The sequence below is a fragment of the Rhinatrema bivittatum genome, chromosome 2 (assembly GCF_901001135.1).
Source record: "Rhinatrema bivittatum chromosome 2, aRhiBiv1.1, whole genome shotgun sequence".
NCBI lineage: Eukaryota > Metazoa > Chordata > Amphibia > Gymnophiona > Rhinatrematidae > Rhinatrema > Rhinatrema bivittatum.
Genome location: NC_042616.1, coordinates 414,801,233 through 414,808,913, shown reverse-complemented (window position 1 = coordinate 414,808,913; position 7,681 = coordinate 414,801,233).

The following is a 7,681-nucleotide window of genomic DNA, read 5'->3' as shown; positions in this document are numbered from 1 at the left end:
CTTTGCTGTCTTGAGAGAGTCAGAACTCAGTGATGGTGAAAACTGGCAATAGTACAAGGATGCATGGATCAAAGAAATCCTTTTCTCCCAAGGTTCAGAGTTTGCCTATATGCAGATTTGGTGTTAGTGTTCCTCTTATTTATAGTCCCAGGCACGCGTCCTTTACTCTTTCTGCTGCCACCTCCCTTGGAATGTGAAGAATGCTGATGAAGAATTCCTCTCCTGAAAGACCTTCTGACCTATAGGTAAACATTTCTAGAATTCCAGATCAGAGCACTTATCTGTCCAGCCACCCACTGCCCTGATCCTCACTAAAGGTCTCGCTTTGCCTTTACTTTTGCTGTGCACAAAACTCTATGACTTCACTCTGTAGTTTTGTCATTGGATCAATGTTTACAATTTCTCTTTTATCTCTCACATTCCTTCCTTTTCACATATACACACACATGGGCCACACACGGCATATCTGAGCAATACATGCCCTTGTTGGGCTAGAGGGTGCCATTCCTTTGACCAGCAATGATTGCCACAGCAGCTGTAGCCATTTCTCCCCCACCCCCTTCCCCCTGGGGGAGTGAGTGCAGTACTTCTGCAGTATACTCGGGCCAGCTGCCCAACCCATGACAGCCCTGTAGAACAGCACCCTCGAAACTGTATTATTTAGTTCCTTATCAGAGTACAGCAGCATTCTTTGTTCACTTGCTGTTTCTTTAAGGAAACAGCCGTGGTGGACCACAGGTTGCTTCGCTAAAGCCTGGCGCCCACTCAGTTTTTCCAGCCAGAAACGTCAATGGAGCAATAAGATGTCCACTTATAAATTAGACTTTCTGAAACTAGACAAAATGACGTATACAGGAAAGTATGATGCAGCTTTTTTTCCCCAAAATGTTTTGTTATCCATAAACCCACTTGCAGTGGAGCATCCTGGAAGGTAGAAAACGGCACACGGATTGGCTTCACTTCAAAGGGGATTATGGATAATAACTTTTAAGAAACTTCAGTCACCCATTTCTAAAACTGGCATTCTGTCTGTTTTCAAAATGGCATAACTTAGACCCTGCTGCCTTATGGTCCCACATTTTAAACATGTGATAATATGGAGAATGGGTTGATCACCTGATGGATCTATCCTGTTCGCCCCATCACATGCCAAGCAGTAGTTGAAAAAAATATACTTGGCTCCATGCTGTTATCATAGGGAAGTGTCTTTTATGTCCATGTCTAGCATAAGTGGTTGCTACAAAACCCATTTTAGACCAGCATAAGTAAATGTGCAGTCAGCCTGTTCCAATGAAGGTGGCATAATAAACCCTATTGTCAATGATTGCTCGCTTAAGATTCAAGTCAGCCTCCCCTTGAACTGATCCCTACCTGCCCTCACCTGTGCTTGGACTCTGACCTTGCCAGACCACTGCCAGCCCTGACCCTGGCCTGCCACCTACCACACCAAGAAAGTCCTGCCAGAACCTGCAGGCTCAACCCAAGAGGGGGAAGTGCCTGAGCACCTTGCCTGCTCTGCCATGAAGCCCTGTACTATTGCTGTACCGAGAGTCCTCAGACCCAGCTGACCAGTCCATGACACACTTGTTCATTATCCACCATACATGCAGTTCTTCCACAAGAGTGGTGCTCCACACTCACCCAAAGTTTCTCCTACAAATGCTCTTTGCTTTCCATTGTACTGCCTGCCATCGTTCTGTGACCGCCTGTACATAAAAGAGTGAGAAGACCATTCATACCTTAGATTGTAAAAGGGCTTTGCCCTACTACATGAAGAGAATTCTACCACTTTGCTAGGCTTCACAGCTCTGTTTTGTGCGACCCTAACAGACATGACATAGGCGGTCACCAAGCGTATGTTGTCCAACTGTATAGCAGCATGAATTCAACGCTGCTGTACTTTAGCAGGTCTGCAAATTACAGGCTCTGACAAAGCTCATTAGGTGAGACTTACGGCCTCTTCAGCTGTCCATTTGTGAGATGTGCCTCTCGAAGACATCTGCAAAGCTGCAAACAAGCTCATTTAGTCACCCTCTGTCCAATTACTGTCTGGACAATCTCTCTCGAGACAGGCAGCTTTGTGTAACCTGTTCTAGCAGTAGTCCGCTTTCTTCGGTGGAGTCCGGGAGGGGTTACTCAGTAAATACTTCACTGCAGCTCTCAGCTTAAGACTCCCCACTTGTCAGGGCTAATTAAGCCTGCTTTATTGATGGAAAAAAGCAAGTTTGCTTACTGTAAACTGTTTTCTGTAGATAGCAGGATGCATTAGCCCTGCTAAATACCCACCTGCCTTCCTGGAGAGTTCACTACCTGACTAGATTTAGCTCTTTTATCAACTGAGGCAGCTCACGTAGTTAACACCAGTGTGAGAATTCCCAAACATACTCGATAGAGCTTAAAGCTCTACCAGCTAGGAGGAGTCCATTTGGTTGCCGCAGGCTGACATCACCCACGTATCACGGCTAATTAATCATATCTATGGAAAACATCATTTACAGTAAGCAAACTTGCTTTTCTTCTCCAGGCCCATCCTCTGTCTTTACATTTTCCCTTTTTTCCTTCTTCCCTATCACCTTTTTCTCTTGCTACTTATGCTTCTCCCTAACACTGCCCCTCTGTACTCCCATCCCCTTCTCTGTACCCTTTCTTAACTTTCCTTCCGGTCACTCTTCCTGTAACCTACCCCCTCCAAATTCGAGGGGGGGTGGGGGGTGGGAGGAACGAACACCTGCTTTACCCTTCCACCAAATCTCCTCTTCCTCCCATCTAAAACTACTCTGCCCAACTTTCCTCCCTCATGGACTTGTTTTAATTGTAGCAAGGGTTGCTATCAGGCCTGATTACAGCAGCAGCTTGTAAAGGTGCATGGGCCAGGGAATAAATCAGCATTTTCACTGCAATGGCCCCATCCTCTCCTAGCTTCCAAAAAGTAGGCAGAGTCTGGAAGCAGAGCACACACTCACTCGGTCTATACCTTGCATGCCTTCACAATATGCTGCAATTGAGCCTCTGATATTTTTAAGGAAATATTTCTTTACAGAAAGGATGATGGATACATGGAACAGATTCCCTGTGAAGGTGGTGGAGATGAGGACAGCATCAGAATTAAAGAGAGCATGAGACAAGCAGAGGGTCTCTGAGGGAGAGGGACTATAAAGCTGAGCAGATGTGCATAGGCAGACTTGATGGGCTATATGGTTTTTGTCTGTCATGTTTAATGTTTCTGACTGACCAGTTTTGACAAGGAAAGGTCCATGGGGCAGCAGAGAGGGAGGGGAAGAGTGCCAGTGTGGAAGCTAGTGGTTGGTAGAAAGCTGGCACTTAAATTGACCATTTTAAAGATCATGCCAGCCATCGAACCTCCCAAATACTGGTTGGTTGGCAACCCTATTCCAAATTTAAGATTTCAGTGCTGGATCCTTGTAGCAGAGCCGGCACCTGCTGGCTTATAGTATTCCCTGATTCCTTCTCCTCTTCAATAAACGGAATGCTAGTACAGTGGATTTTAGTCACTGATGGGAGAAAAGCGTGGGAACCACTCAGGCCAGCAGCACGCATGCCATACCTAGACTGTTGTACAGACCTTCCATAAACATTGTGCAGCAGTCCAGGGATTAAGATCAAAAGGGGGGGGGGAGGCACTGGAACTAAGAAACACGTTGTCTAGTTAGTACTTTAGCTGTAAGGACAAAGAAACTAAAGCAGCATTTCAAATGGAATAAAAGTGGTCGAGTTCATTGCATAGATGCCAGCATTCATACCTTAGGCTGAAATGTCAAAAGGATTTACGCACATAAAGCCTGGTTTTATGGGCGGAAATGGGATATTGAAAATTGCCTTCGGGCGTGTGTGTGCGTACGTATAAAAGTAAATGCACTAGAAAGGCATTCTGGGAGGGTGAGGGGGGCAGAGTTGGGACGAAGAAACCATTTATACGCATAGGGGTAGATTTTCAAAGGGATACGCACGTACCCCCCAAAAACCTGCCCCAAGCTCCCCCTGCCCACGCCGAGCCTATGTTGAATAGGCTCGGCGGCGCACGCAAGCCCCTGGATGTGCATAAGTCCCGGGGCTTTCCGGGGGGGAGGGGCGTGTTGCAGTGGTGAGTCATCTGGGGCGGGGCCGTGGTTCCAGCCCAGGGGTGTTTTAGGGGCGTGGCCGAGGCCTCCGAACCTGCTCCCGGGCCGGGGAATCGTGCGTCAGCGGCTAGAGGCAGGCGTAACTTTTCAAACAAAGGTAGGGGGGGGATTTAGATAGGGCTGGGGGGGGGGGGGGGTGGTGGAAGGAAAGTTCCCTCCGAGGCCGCTCCAATTTCAGAGCGGCCTCGGAGGGAATGGAGGCAGGCTGCCGATTTTGCGCAGCCTTGCGCGCGCCGACCCCGGATTTTAAAAGATACGCGCGTATCTATTAAAATCCGGCGTACTCTTGTTTGTGGCAGTCGCGCGAACAAAAGTACGCGCGGGTGTACTTCTTTAAAAATCTGCCCCATAGTGTACATAGGCCGTGCTAGGTTCTACCCAAACCTGCTGATTTCCAAAGTGGACTTGTGCGCATGAGCCTGCTTTGAATGTTTTTGCTAAACTCTACCTGTACTTTGTACACTCAGTCTTTAGCCTGCCATGAGCTGTTATAAAATTATTCTCATAATGTAGCACGGGGGGGAGGGGAGGGGGGAGGAGTCATTTTGAATGTAGCTTATTGTTCTCAATATGACGACTCTTCCACCATCCCATGGGGCTGATGGGAGGACACTCAGGCGATACCTACCCGTTGGTGGGTTATTTTTTTTTCTTGTACAGAAACATAGCCTTGCGAAATATACATTAGTGGTGTAAATCTCTTGTCCTGTAGTTCATACGGAAATAACATTTTAAAGGGAAGAGGAGAAATATTTCTGCTTTCTAAATGCCCTATTTTTGCCCTTCCAGTGGGATCCTGCATTCTTCGTATGCTTTCTCTATTGAATGCTGAGCTTGGGGGGCGGAGGGAAAGAGTGCTAGGGAATGAACAACTTTGAATAACCCTGTTCTGGTATAGATGGAATTATTTTACTGACATTTGAAGTTTGAATTTTGTAGATGTTGTTGAAATTCAATAAAATCGATTTAAACATTAAATGCTGAGCTTACTGCCTGCCCCCCACACTGCTTTTCCTTACTGTCTGTTCCTCTCCTCCGCAGTTTAGATTTCTCTGACATCAGCTGCTCGGCAAACAGCTGCAGCTGGGACACTATTTTCCATTTAGATGCAGATCAGCACTCAGAGGAATTAAGAAACAAAAGCATTCACAGTAACTGGTGTCATGAGAGATGTTGTAATATGCCGCAGTTAAACAACAAAAAAAAAAAAAAAAAAAAAAAAAAAAACCTAATCAATGAAGAATTGAATTAAGAAAAAAAAACCCCCTATATTCCATTACAAGCTATCATATTCTCCAGAACAAAAGTAGTAGGGTTATTTAAAATGTGCCCTTTCTTTCCACCTTGAAAGACAAGTATACTTATCATCCCAAACAAGCCTGTGTCATACAGTGACATAGTAAATGACTGTAAGAAAAAAAAATTGGCCTATCCAATCTGTCCCATGACAATTCTTTCATTTTGGGTAGATGAACATATAAATTCCTGTACTTTACCCAGCACCAGCTCCTCCCTCCTCAAAATCTATTCCTTGAACTTTCAATCAATCCGTTTCCTACCCATTGGTCTCAAGGGTGTCCAGAACCTTTTGAGGTACTGGCCTCTACCACCTCCACTATGAGGCCACTTCAGACCTTGTCATCTTCCTCCGAGTTTCGCAGTCCTCTTGCCTCTGGGCATCCTGTTTGTTCCACACTGCTTTGCATTCCGATACCATTTTTGTCTTCACCACCACCTCCCGGAGAGCATTCTAGGCATCCACCACCCTTACCATGACGGACTATTTCCTGATGATGATGAGCTAAAGTCTACCCTCTTGTAGATTCATCATATGAACTCTAATTCTACAACTTTCTATTAAAAAGGATTGCAGTTTAGTGTTTGCAATTACATAGCTGTTGTGTTTACTGTACATTATTCCTAATAAAGAAATGATACACAAACGGCAAACTTTTTTTTGTATTACCACTTGTCAGGTATTTAAAATGTCTTTCATATTGCTCCCATCTTTCCTCTCCTCTCTAGCGTATACGTACTTAGGTCTTTTAGCCTCATCTTATATGGCTTTTGGTACAGACCCCACGGCATTTTGGTTGTATTTCTTATTCTAGGTAAGATCTTACCATCCACCCATACAGAGTCGTCATCACCTCCATTTTTCTTTCTGCTGGTTTTGCCTCTCCTTATATACCCTAGCATCCCTCTGGCTTTGGCCACTACCTTGAGATCGGAAAGCACTGTCACTTTGAGGTCTCTCTTCTGCTCAGTAAAAAATCGGTTTTAAATACACCCCTCTCCACCATCATGTATTGCTCCTTTGGATTTCTGCACTTTTTTTTTTTTTTTTGCAGCTGACCACTCCTCAGGCTTTTTGTAACTCACTTCTCATTCTCTCTACTCCCACACAGACGTCCACTCTGTTGCAAATCTTAGTGTCCTCTGCAATAAGAAAAACATTTCCTTCGAAAGCCTCCATAATATCACTCAGAAAGATATTGACCAGAACTGATCCCACAAGACCCTCCACCACTTGCCTTTCTCTCCTCAGAGAAATTTCCTTTACGATTACTCTTGTCTATCCTAGTTTCCAATCCAGTCCACCTCCCCGCTGCTCATTTTATTCATGAGTCTCTTCTGTGGGCTAGTGCTACAAGCTTTGTCAAAATCCAAGTAAACTACATTAGTACCTGACCTTGATCTAATTCTCTAGTCACCCAACTGAAAAAAAAAATCATTACTTCTATATTCAGAAAACCAGATTAAAATTGTAATTGGAAGGAAACATTTTGAAAAGAAGCCAGTATTTTTTCTTGCAAAATGATATTGGGAACATTTGTTAAGCGTTAAAAGATTCAGCAGCTCTAAGACAAAGGTAATTTCTTTTTAAAAACTGCATGCAAAGTATGCGGACACAAGAATGCCTATGGACTTTGCACTTGCTTTATCTGCAGCCTCTGCAATAATGGCAAAACATTGTGCATACATTATGAAAATCCACGTGTCCAGGTTTCTTTTCAAACCTAAACACTCCCCCAGAAAAGTCTCTCTTTAATGTGATTAAACAAATGCACACACCCTGTGGCAACCTGATCTCAGGTGCCTATAATTGTCTAGGGTAATCCAGTCTGATGTCACCCAGCCAATCCTTGTGAAAATTTGCGACAGAGGAAATATTTAGTTTACAAAGTTTTTTGTGTTTTTTTAAATTTCATTTGTTACCATAGTAAACATTCATTATGGAATTTTATAGATCAAAAGGTTAATCTTCCTATCTTGCGGGCGGATACAGTAAAGTCCGCGGGAAAGTGGGCGAATGCCCGCTCTCCCGGCGCGTGCACAGGCCACTCTCCTGTGCGTGCGATTCTGTATTTAAATGAGGCCCGGCGGTAAAATCAGGCAAAAGGAGGCGCTATGGACCCTAGTGCGTCCCTAGTGCCTCCTTTTGGCCCGGAGTGGCGGCTGTCAGCGGGTTTTTACTGCTTTTCTGTGCACTTTCCCGGTGCCCGAAGAAATTAGCGCCTACCTTTGGGTAGGCGCTAATT